Genomic DNA, 13023 nt, shown 5'->3' on the forward strand with positions numbered 1-13023 from the left:
AGAGAGAGAGAGAGAGAGAGAGAGAGAGAGAGAGAGAGAGAGAGAGAGACTACTTGCCCTTCTGTGGTCATTACACATTGTATGTTTGTCTGGAATTCTCATAGCACACCCCTGCCCCAAATATACAGATTTATTATGCGCTAACGAAACATTCTTTAAAAAGCAAAAGTTCTAAAGCAACTGGACAGTAGATAATAAGTATTCAGGGCAGACTATGGTGGCAACACAGAGAGTAGAAAGTGCAATAATAATATATCTGTAGAAAGACTGGGACGGAAAACAGTTGAGTCTGCAAAGGAGAGGGCATATTGTGTTCTAAGAAAATACAGAACAAACAATTTGTCGTGAAACAGAGCCTAAGAATGCCGAGCTTCAGGGATAAAGAATCCTTTAGGCACCCAGCCAGCAAAAGCCATCTGCTTCTGGTGGGGGTGGGTAGGGAGCTAGGGATTTTCTGAGCCTCATGAAAACAGTCACTGTTGAGGGGCAAGGGACCACATCTACAGGAGTCTAAATGCTTGGATAAAGTAACCCAGAAAGTTTCTTTTTAAACTTTTTAATGTATGTGTATGTGTGTGCATCTATATGTATGTATGAATGTAGGGGCACCCAGGGAGGCCGGAGGCACTGGGAGTCACAGGAGGCTGGCAGCTGCCCCATATGGGTGCTAGGAACTGAACTCATGCCTTCTGGAAGAGCAAGTGCTCTTGACCATGGAGCCATCTCTCCAGTTCCAAAAACTTTCAATACTCACCAATCCGTCATCCAGATATAGAACACAGTAGTCTGGAGATCACAAAACTTGGGGCTTAGTACAATTCACACAAGGTAAACTTTCCAGACAAAATATAATACATATATTATAAAAATTATAATACCGTTAAGCCTGAACTTCAGGTAAATAGTAACAGCTACCTCACTACTGGTGAAAATGATAGAGATAGTGTATTGAACATGCTTGAAAAGAATCCTGAAAAAGTGTTTGATTTTTATCTAAGTTTCAAATTTCACTAGATTTGTATTTGTTTTTGCTAATACTGGCAAGCAGAATGTAAGACATTTTGGGGGATCAATTTATTTGAGGAAATTTATCTACAAAAGAGCTAATTTGTGACAAAAGAGGGAATTGAGTTGGAACCTCTAGTAGGTGAACTCAATATTTTAGCATAGAGTTAAGGCGGAAAAGAAAGAAGACATGCGGTTGGGGGCAAAATTCATAAATACATATCACTAGCCTAAAATAAGCGGTTCTCCACCTGTGGGTTGCAAACCCATGAGGGTCAAATGTCCCTTTCACAGGGGTTATGCAGAATCCAATGCCTAACAGTAACAAAATTATAGTTATGGATTAGCAACGAAGTAATTTTAGGGTTGGGGAGGTCACTATAACATCAGGAACTGAAAGAGTCACAGCATCAGGAAGGTTGAGAATCACTGAAAAGAACAAAACCACACTATCAATGTGCAGATATACATATAAGTTACATATGGTTAAATTCTGAGCAAGACCAACAAAAAAATCGCAGGAAGAGGAATGAAGCTGTAAGAGAGTGCAGGTGAGCTGAAATCTGTGTGATTTCTATCCAGGATCGGACAGGCATATCTCCACCCCTCAGACGTTTTCAAAGACTTAGAACTGGAGTTAGTAAGAACCCCTATCTGTGGCTGTGTTGGGCTCTCGGGCCGGCACAGATGAAGTCATGATTCATGTAGCACTACCATCCAACCAATAAGGCAAATCTAAATCAACTCCAACAGTAAGCGAGAGCCCCTGAGTCACTGGACTACCAAGAACACGCTGTGAGTCACAGTGGACTGGAAGCAGGGCACAGCCTTGCTCTCAAGGACTGGGTTTCTCTCTGATTTGTCTTCCCTGGTTTGCAAATCAGCTTCCGCTGCCCAGATGGAAAAGGACCTGGCTGCCAAGTGCCTTCGTGTTTGTCACCTTATCCATGGCCATCTTCCTTTGGCTCTGTCCAAAGTAGAGAAGAGCTGCCCCCTGTTTGAGAGAACACCCCAGGGAGTTCTGCTCAAAGCCCTTCATCTTTGGCACAGACTGGGTTATACACCAGTCTTGTACATATTTCTCTTGTGATGGAGGTGACCACTGATTCTGATCAACTCAAGGGTGAGTCAGCCTCACTCCTAGAACTGGGAGTAGAGACAATTCTGAACATTCCAGAACCATGCTGATGTAGAACAGATTCACACAAGAAAACGAAACTCATCACAGAAAGAATGAGAATTGAACCTGGACACAGCTGGCTTCAAACAGCTGGAGGAAAGTGCTTTACCAGACACCAGTCTCTTAATTGTTCCCCCACCATCCTGAAATGAGAAGCCTGGGGCAGGCCGGCTAACGGTACTAAGTCACACGCTCAATGGAGAGGTGCTCTGAGCTATTTGCACAGCAAGGGACTATAGGTAATGATGACATACTGTTTATTTTTTTTTAAAGCTATAAGAAAGGATTTCCAATGTTTTTATTGTAAAGATATGATGGCTAGTTTTTTTTTCTGGCTTCATCATTACACAAAGCATACGTACATCAAAACATCACATTGCACTTCATAATATATATAATTTTTATATGTCAGTTAAGATTAAAAGTATATACATAGGACTTTTTCTTTCTTAAGCTCCAGATAGGGTTGTTGGCTTTCTTGAAAGGGCCGTGTAATATAAAAAGTGTGTATTCAGGCTAGGTATGATGGTACCAGCCACCCAATCCCAGTACTTGAGAGGCCAAGGCAGACAGCATGAATTCAAGGACAGTATGGGGGTACATAGGGCTTGTCTGTAGAATAAAATGGAGTCTGTGTCCAAAAATAGGGTCCCAAATCCAGTCTGATGGGAATACAGACTACCATCCATTATTCTTTACCCTCCTTCTACAGTTGAGGAGAGTAAAAGTTACCATCCTCAGCAGGGTGTGGTGGGCAAAAAGCTTTTTATTACAAAAAAAGAACAGTGTGGATGATTCAGTCAGATCCTCAGAGTCCACAGGGGATGTTGGGTAATCCTTTAATCCCAGCACTGGGGGTTAGGGTGGCAATTTGAGATAAGAGTACCCCAAAGCTTGCTGCCCAGCCAATGTAGACAGAGAGCTCTTACAAAATGAGAAGAGGAAAGGAGGAGAATACATGATATTGCCAACATGCACATATGCATGTGCACATGTGTGTGTGCACAGACACACAGATACACACACACACACACACACACACACACACACACACACACACACACACACACACTGGAGTGGGTGGAGAAAATCCAGACAGCAAAAGATACTAATGATAGGATGCAGGTGGGGAGACGTGTTAAAATCACAACTGAATTAAGAGTGAGAAAATGAGACCCAGCAGAGACTGTTCCCAGTCCCAAACCGTGCAGAATGCGTGTGGACATAAACTGAAGACTGGAGGAAGGGGTAGAGCAGGGGATGGGCATGCCTGACTGCCCACTTCTTCCCCGGACAGAGTCTGCACCCGGGAGCTCTGATAACACACTGCTAATCAACAAATATAGAAGAAACTCCAGATGCCAAAGAGACCGCTACAGACATTGTACCAGCATCATTATATTAGACTATTAAAGCTCAATGAATTACTACAAGTAAACAGTAATACAAATATACTTTAGTAACTATGTAGTAATAAAACACAAAATAGTGAAAACAGAAGCAAATAAACAAAAATCCCAAGTACTTGGTAACAAAAAAGAAAAACATTTTAAGTTACTTTTAGGTTAAGGACAATATTCAAACTAGAACATTTCATTGTTTTTAAACCAGAAAACACCTCTGAAACCTTATGAAAAGAGAAGATTATTGCTAAAGAAGAGAACTTCAGACTCTCTATTATGTCATAAAATATAATAATAATAAATAAGGCATTTAAACTAGAGCCGAGAACTTCCTTAGCTAGTGAGTGAATCCATTTGCGGATGGCAGTTGAAAACAGAGCAGATTAATCTAAAGGCAGGCAAAGCTCAGGGCAGAGACAGTCACGCTCCACAGCACAGCAAGGCAGACCTGATCTGTTGTAAAAACATGTAAATGCCAGGAAGAATTTGGAAATGTTCTGTAAATGAAAAATCCTTCCTGGGGAAACTTAAATAACCAAAATGGACATTCCCCTACCAAGACAACCCAGGCAGAGCAGTAATCATATACAAAATGTAAACATTTTAATTCTTAAAGAATAGGAAAAAGTGATGGTTTCTGGGTACCGGAGCACACATCTATAATCCCAGTAGTTGGGACAGGGAGGCCAGAGGATAAGGAGGTCAGGATCATCCTTGTCAGCCTGGGCTACCTGAGATCCTGTATCAGAGGAAGAAGTTGGGGAAGAAGGAAACACTGATACTATTATCACTTCAGAAAAGAGAGAAGACAGGAAAATTACTTTTCAAATTCAGTAGACTATGCTAAACACAGCACCATCGACACACGTCTAGAGCTAGAGGTTAGTTTCATTGGTAGTGAGGCCAAAATCCTACTGTCACACTAATGAAAATAAGTTGCCAAATGAATTCATGAAATAATACATCACAACCAAACACATTTTCGTCTAATCAAAAAAGGATGGATCCATTTTAGCTAATTCCCACTATTAACCAACATTATAACTAGTAAAAAGAAGAAAAACATATTTTCAGAGGAATTGATACCTAAAATGTTTGATTAAAATATATATTATGTCTATGTGTAAACCAGAGGATAACCTTAAGTGTTGTTCTTCAGATAACATCTTTTTTTTTTTTTTTATTCTTTCGAGACAGGGTTTCTCTGTAGCTTTTGGTTCCTGTCCTGGAACTAGCTCTTGTAGACCAGGCTGACCTCGAACCCACAGAGATCCGCCTGCCTCTGTCTCCAGAGTGCTGGGATTAAAGGTGTGTGTCACCACTGCCAGGCCAGATAACATCTTTTTAAAAAATTATTATTATTATTATTTGAGATAGGCCTCTTGTTGACCTAGAATTTTCGAAACAGTCCATGTTAGCTGATCAGCAGACCCCAGAGATATTTCTATCTTCCTTCTCAGTATGGGATTACAATCATTGACCACCATGCATTTTATGTTTATGAGTGTTTTGCCTGTATGTCTATGGACCATGTGTGCTCGAGGATCATGACACCACAAGAAGGTGTCAGAATCCCTGACACTGGAGTTACAGGATTATGAGCCATAATGTAGGTGCTAGGAACTGAACCCAGGCCCTCTGAAAGATCAACCAGTGCTCTAAACCGCTGAGCCATGTCTCCAGTTTCCCATGCTTGGCATTTTTCTGACATGGTCTCTGGTGATGAAATTTGTGTCCTGGTATTTTTCAGGCAAGGTCTTTACTGACCGAGCTAGCTTCCCAGCACCTTAACACAGAACAGCAGTAGAAGGATACTTTCTTGACCCTCTCTTACTCATAGGGCTACATGAAGTGTAGCGAGATGAGCAACAGACAAATAGCAATGTGTGCCTTGATGGAGGTACAGGTAAGGAACTCGAGATATCCTCCTCCACCGCACAGCTTTGTTCTGCCCCAGAGATGCCAGGAGATAGTGCTGGCACACCCCTTTAATCCCAACACTCGGGAGGCAGAAGCAAGTGGATCTCTGTGAATTTGAGGTCAGCCTGGCCTACAGAGCGAGTTCCAGGACAACCAGGAATGTTACACCAAGAAACCCTCAAAAACAAACAAACAAACAAACAAAAATTAAAAACAAGAAAAAAAAAAAAAGAAGAAGATAAGAAAAAAGCAATGCTGACTGAACATTGGTTCTCAGAGCCTATTTGAGCCCTTTGAAAAGTAGTGAGGGATCTGCATATATCAAAGTCAGTCTTTTCTCTTTTCTGAGACACGGTCACGTGTAGGTTAGGCTGGCCTCAGAATTACTATGAAGCAGAGGATGGCCCTGAACTTCTGATCCTCTTGCCTTCACTTCCCTAGTATTGGGATTATAGGTGTGTATCACTACACTTATATTTTATTTTGTTTTAATTTTATTTTATTATTATTTTATTTTTTACTATTGTGCTAAGGATGGCAAAGCTAAGGCTTGGCGAAGACTGGGCAAGCCCCTTGCCAACTGAGGCTCCAGTCTCAGCCCCAAATTAAAGTCTCTCCCAGTAATAAAGTTCTTCAGAAGACGCACACATTAATCATAAAATTAGCTACTAACCTTTGTAAAGTGGCTCCTATGTAGCAACTTTCAAAATCCTTTCAGGCCTCAGTCAGCCTAACCAGCTTGACCATGAACAAAATCACCTTACATTGGAGGGAGAAACCAACAACTTTGAAACAGAAATTTAAACTTTTCTAGAAAGCAGAAACACAGAAAGCCTGGTTACTTGGGTTCTCTGTGCCTCAGTTACCACACCTGTAAACTGGGTGTGTCAGCAGGTTGTTTTTTTTTTTTTAATGGTCTTGCTGTAAAACACGAGTTAATATCCATGAAGTACTTAGAAAATATGAGTGTTTGCTGTCATTGTTAGTAGGGAGACCTACACTGCTGTGGGGGTAAACACCTTGTCCCAGCGACTAGGAGCTGAGGGAGATGGGTCACTCAGATGGTCTATGGGGCGGGGGGGGGGGGAGATAGTGGGAGGAGGATCGGAAACAAAGCATGACATAAGTGCAGATGCCATAATACATCCTGTACTTTATACAAAAACACATTGATAATAAATAGATTAAACATTAAAAATCAATAATAATAGCCCCTCCCCCAAAGCCCCAAAGGGACATGGTTTATAAAGAAATAGGAAACTTTAGAAGCTTACCAAGGCATGTAAAAGCTTTTCTGCTCTTCAACACACATGCTAAGTCTTTGTCCCCAGCCTGTGCTATTGGGATGTGGGACAGCCTTTAGTCCCCAACCCGTGCTATCTGGGGGGATGTGGTGCAGCCTTTAAGACACGAGGCATGGTGGGGCGATGGTGGAGGGTGGGGGGAGGGAAGGGCGGATTTCCAGCTGTGTGATGTGTGCCCTTGAAGGGGGCCTGTGGGACCACAGGATCTTCCTCTTCCTCTTCCTCACTTCTGCTTCAGTGCTGATGGAGAGAGGCTTCCCCCTGCCCCGTCCTCGTCACTGTGGATGTGCTGCCTCCCCAGAACAGTAAATCACCTTAAACCTTTCTCTTTTCATGCCGATTGACTGAGGTATTTGTTACAGTAATGGAAAGCTGACTAATACACATTCCTATTTACTAATGTAATTTAATATCCGCAGGTTCCTGGGAGATTGTGAAGGACAGAGTGGAGTGACTCACGGTGACTCAGAGCCTGTAGAAGAGGAAGTGAGGTGGCCTGCTGTAAGGCTAGGACATTCTCCACAGCAAGCAATTGGGGGGCTGTAATTCCTGGAACAGTAGAGGTTCTATAGGGAGCTGAGTGCTAATTAGCCTCTTTACAGTGTGAAGCCACAACCCCCCTCCCCCCCAAAGTCTTTCCTTCTAAGTTCTTTTAGGGCCTCGACAGCTGTGGTCCTATTTTGTCAGTATTCCCATTACCTAAGAGGCCAGTCTAACCGAGGGCTTCTGTCGCTGGGAGGAAACACCATGACCAAAAGCGAGCTGGGGAGGAAAGGGTTTATTCGGCTTACACTTCCACATTCTAGTCCATCACTGAAGGAAGTCAGCACAGGAGCTCACACAGAGCCAGAACCTGGAGGCAGGAGCTGATGCAGAGGTCACAGAGGGGTGCTACTTACCTGCTTGTTTCCCATGGCTTGCTCAGCCTGCTCTCTTATAGAACCAGGACCACCAGCCCAGGGATGGCCACACTTACAATGGTCTGGGCCCTCCTGCATCAATCACTAACTAGGAAAATGCCTTACATTTGGATCCAGCTTGCCTACAACTGGATCCCATGGAGTCATTTTGTCAGTTGAGGCTCCTTCCTTTCAGATGCTCCTAGTCTGTATCAAATTGACACAAAGCTATCCAGCAGAAGGCCAGACTCATTTTTTCACTACAGGAGCTTTTGAAAACTTTTTTTTTTTTTTGAGACTAAAGAAAAAACTTCCTGTGTAGCCCTTCACTGTCCTGGAACTCGCTCTGTAGACTGAGCTAGTCCAAATTCAGAGGTCAGCCTGCCTCTGCCTCCCAAGTGCTGGGATTAAAGGTGTGTGTCACCATACCCAGCTTAATACTTATATCTTAAAATAACAAACTTTTTTTAGAGCAGTATTTGGCTCTGAAAAAAAAATTAAGCAGAGAAACATGCCACTGAAATTCAGATAGGAATCACATTGGATCTATAAATGCCTCTAGGCAAAGTGGACTTTCTAATATTGTATGTCCCAGCCTCTGATCAAGGAAGGTCTATCTACCTCTGGCTTGTTTCATTTATTTCATCAGTATTTTGGAGTTTTCAGTATATAAATATTTTATCTCCTTTGTTTGTATGATATTGTAAAATAGTAAGAAATGTATATTTTTGTCTTAGTCTTTTGGTAGAACTTTAAACCTTTGGGATTTTTGAGTGACAGGGAATAGAAAGAATCTCTCACCATTCAGAGCGAGTTTCTTGCCACCTTGCTGGGCTTCTGCCATGGGATGGGTCTTGAGGGATGAATACTGGTCTTAAGAAAAACCAACCAGGTAATTAGAGCAAGTCCTGGTGTCTGTAGGAGTGGGAGATCCAATTACCCCTAGCCAATGATTTAATTTATCTCTACACGACAGAACCTCTGAATTCATACATACATGTTTGAGATTTAATTTCTTCCATGGTATTTGTACATACATGGATGCTTTCTATGTCTATCTCCAGCCAGGTTGAGAGCCACATGGTCTCCTTCCACAGGCTTTGTTTGTCTTTGATGTTGGAATAATTTAGCCTCATCAAATGAGCTTCAACATATTCTTACCTCTTTAATTTCTTTAAACAGTTTGAGAAAGATTGATATTAATTTTTCTATTGAAAATTATGGGATTTTTTTGGTAAATGTGTCATTTTTCCCCACTGCTTTAAATTTTCCTTTGTCTTTGATTTTGACAATTTGTCTTAATATGTCTTCATATGGAATTCTCTGGGTTTGTTTTATTTGAGGTACTTAGGGTTTTCTGGATCTTAAGTTCACTTCCTTCTTCTTTGAGAAATTTGTAGCCATTATTTCTTGGAATAAACTTTCTCTTGTTTTCTCTCTTCCTTTTTGATTTCTACAAAGAAAATACTGGTTAGCTTGATGCTCCCATAAGCCCATTAGTCACTTTCCCTTGGCCGTGATAAATACCTGAGATAATAAACCCCTTACAAGAAATGGGTACCTTTCCAGGGTCCAGCGTGTGTGTTGAGGTGGCACATCCCAGCCAGGAGCCTGAGAAAGAGACAAAATGCTCACCCCAAGACTGGAAAAGGTGCAAAAAAGGAATGAGGTTTCTATAATTCCCTTCAAAGACTTGTCTCGAATGGCTGCCAGCCTCCAACCAGTCTCACCCTTCAGATTTCCACTATTTCCAACAGCAAGCCTTTATGTAAACTCACGGGCCCTTGGGATACTTTAGACCCAGCTTTAAGAATCCCTTCGTCTTTCCTCTCTTTTTCTTCCTCTTCCCCCTCCTCCTTGCAACCTCTTTGTCCTGTTCCCCCTTTTCCTTCCGCTCCTTCTCCTTGTCCCCTTCTTTCCATCCCCCTCTTTCCCTTCTTTTTTCTCTTCTCCGCGTCTTCCTTCACCTCCCTCCTCTTTTTCCTCACCTCTCCTCCTTCCTTCCTCTTTTACCTCTTCCCACTCCTTCCTCTCTCTCATTCCCATCCAAGTCCTCTCCTCTCCCCTGCTTTTCTAAGGAATTCCCAATTACTTGTTTTGATTGGCTGGCTCCTTTTGCTTGATCCTGTGTCCTGATAAATTCCTCCAGTGAATTTTCCAATTTAGTTATATTCTCCCGTTTCACACTTTCTGTTTTTCTATTTTAAAGTGCTTTGTATTTCTTTGTTGGGTTTCACATTCCTTTGTTATTTTCCTGACTGTCGTGTATATCTCTATGATGGCTCTTTTGAATTCTTTGTCAGATTTCTTATCCATTTCATTAGGCTTAGTGTATGGAAACCTGTTCCTTTGTCTAGCAAAGGATCCATGGTTTTTCATTCTCCTTAACTCTCTGTGTTGAGGGTCTGTGTAGTAGACAAAACAGCCTCCTTTCTGAGTCTTTATAGGCTGAAGATTCTCAGAAATCAGCCTGACCAGAGTTTCTGAAAGTTTCTCGAACCTTTGTGTTTGAGTAGTCTGCTTTCTTAGTTCTTCCTGACATCCAGATGTCTATGTATTCAGCCTCCCTTCAGTGCTCTAAGACATGTGAGACTGGAATCAGTTTATCAGGCAGAGCCCAGAAAAGCTGGGCACCGGGGAGTATAAGAACATCTCTTTCCTTCCTCACGTAAAAGCTAGAAGCTGAGAATGAATCTAATTGCTGTGTGCTGAGCTGGAGGAAATTGCCATGGCAAATGCCACACAGAACATGTGCTCTCACAGGTAGCTAGAGTGTGCCATATCCTAGTAGTGCCCAGCACAGGCCAGCAGAAACCACTCTGCTGCTGAAGGCATGGTGCGTTTCAGACACAGGATGGAGAGAACCCTGAGCTGGAGCTGATTTGAATGACCGCTCCCTGAGGACTAGCTCTCATGGTACCAGAAAATGCCATGCAAGCTTTCAAAGAAGGGAGGCAACCAATAGTCCTACTCAGCTATGACGCCCATGAATCACATCAAGGACCAGCATGGCACCAGAATCCTATGTGCAGGAGCGGCACACATTCCTTGGCAGTAACCAGCAGCTCTCCGATTGGACTTAAGACTGAGTGCTGGTAGAATCATGGTTTTGGTGGGAGACTCTACAGTCACTAATTTACTAAGCAAGCATAATTCCTAACAACAATTTATAAACATTTTCCTTAGACCCACAGGTAAGTGTAGTCTTGACCTCTCATCAAGGAAACATCTCTTTGGAGCAGACGAAGACCACTACAGAAAAGCCACAACCGATTAAAACGTAGAGTTGTAGAGCCCAGTCCCAACTGATACATCTACCCAACAGTGCAATTCTTACGGCTCTGGGAACCTTGCAGAAGAGAGAATGGAAAGACTGTAAGAGCCAGAGGACCAGAGTTTGCTGTGAGTCTGTGTCTCCTAGTAACATCAGAAGCTATAGCCACAAAGTCTCATTGACATAACCACCCAAACACGAGCTGAACAAGGATGACCCAAGGTGACTCACCACCACATGAAAAACTACAGACAACTAAGTAAAGCAGGCCTGGGAGGGGTGGTCCTCCCCAGGGAGGAGCACATGAATTGGTGGTTCATTGCCTAATGGTCAGCTATGAAAACATACATGCAAGTAACATTATATGGACTCAGCACTTTATATTTAGGAATACATATGTATATGCAAATACATATATGCCTGCAATAATCATTAGTGACAAAGAGGCCATGAATTTGAATGAGAGCTGGAAGGGATATATGACGGGGGGCGTTGGAGGGAAGAAGGGGAAGGGGGAAAACTTGTAATTAGATTACAATCTAAAAAACAAACAAAACCCAAACATCTTGGGCTAGTTATGGACTCTTAGTATCTCTGGAAATTACATTATGTCATTTTCTAAGTCATCACTAGCTCTCAAAGCTCTACCCTAGACAGCTTCCAGAACACCGGCTGTTGGATGTGTGGTGCACATTAGATATTTCTATTTCCTTTGCTTATTACCATTACCTTCTTTTAAATTTTGCTCATGTTATCTTATGATATGAAAAGTTTTATGCTATTTTTATAGTAGAATTTGTGCTTGTAATTTGCTATGACAAATCCACCCTTAGTTTTTCCAGAAGGCATTTCGCTGCAGATCTCCCTGTGTGATTGGATTTTCGCAAATAGCATCTCTTGACAGTCTTGAATGTTCTTCCGCACTTTGCTTTGTGTAAAATGCCTTTACATGACCTCAGCTTCGTATTCCCATTTCATTACTTTTAATTTTTCTAATGGATTATCACATTTTAGCTTTTTCTTCATCTGAATAATTCTACAATGAATTATATCTACTTTTCTCCGTCCACACAACAGATTACTGCTGACGGATTTCCGTTTTCTAACACTTGCCCCAAAGTATTTGCATGTGCTTCAGGACTCTTACATTTTCTAGCTTTAAGCTCTTCTATGGAGCCATAGCCAAGAATTATCATCATAAAAGTCAGGGGTATAACAAACAGTGTGTGCCTGTAATCCCAGCGCTAGGGAGGTTGAGGAAGGAGAACTGTGAGTCGGAGGTCAGGCTGGGATCAATAGTGAGACCTTTAAAAATAAAATAAAATAAAATAAAACAGACTGGTCCGTAAGATCTCATCTGCTTTGCCACCTGGAGGAGTGCACTACCTGACTGGCCATGGAAGATACACACACAGTGGAATAGTGTTCTGACATAAAGACATTATATAGAAAGTGGAAGTCAAACTGTCTAGAGAACAAAGGGACTCGATGGGAGTGGGAAGCAGGAAAAGAAGTCATAGTGGGTATGGGAGAAATATGCTCAGTGTACCATATATGTGTGTGTGTGTCTATATCTGTTTCTCTATCTAAAACTATGTTTATATCTATCCATCTGTATATCTAGCAATATCTGTGTATCTGTCTATCCATATCCATCTATCCATATCTATATCCATATGAAAGCTTGAAAAGAAATAAATGGTTTCTATAGAAGAAGGAGCACAATGACCAAGAAGATCTCTTTCCTGCAATATCAAGGTACTGCTCATGCTTACCCCAGAAAGGATACGATAAAGAAGATAATTTCATATGCCTGTATAAAATGTAGGAATCAAAAATCATATTTTAGTCTATCTGTGATTTGTTTAATCAGTTTAATATGATTATCTCCTGTCCCTTCCATTTTTGCTTCAAACAACGTAATTCTTTATGGCAGAGCACTATTCCATTGTGTGTGCATCGCATCCTCTCTGTCCTTCACTGGGTACATAGGTGGTCTCACCGCTTAGCTGCTGTGAACGGTGCTGCCGTAGACAGC

Source organism: Microtus ochrogaster, chromosome 7 (genome assembly GCF_000317375.1).
Source record: "Microtus ochrogaster isolate Prairie Vole_2 chromosome 7, MicOch1.0, whole genome shotgun sequence".
Lineage (NCBI taxonomy): Eukaryota > Metazoa > Chordata > Mammalia > Rodentia > Cricetidae > Microtus > Microtus ochrogaster.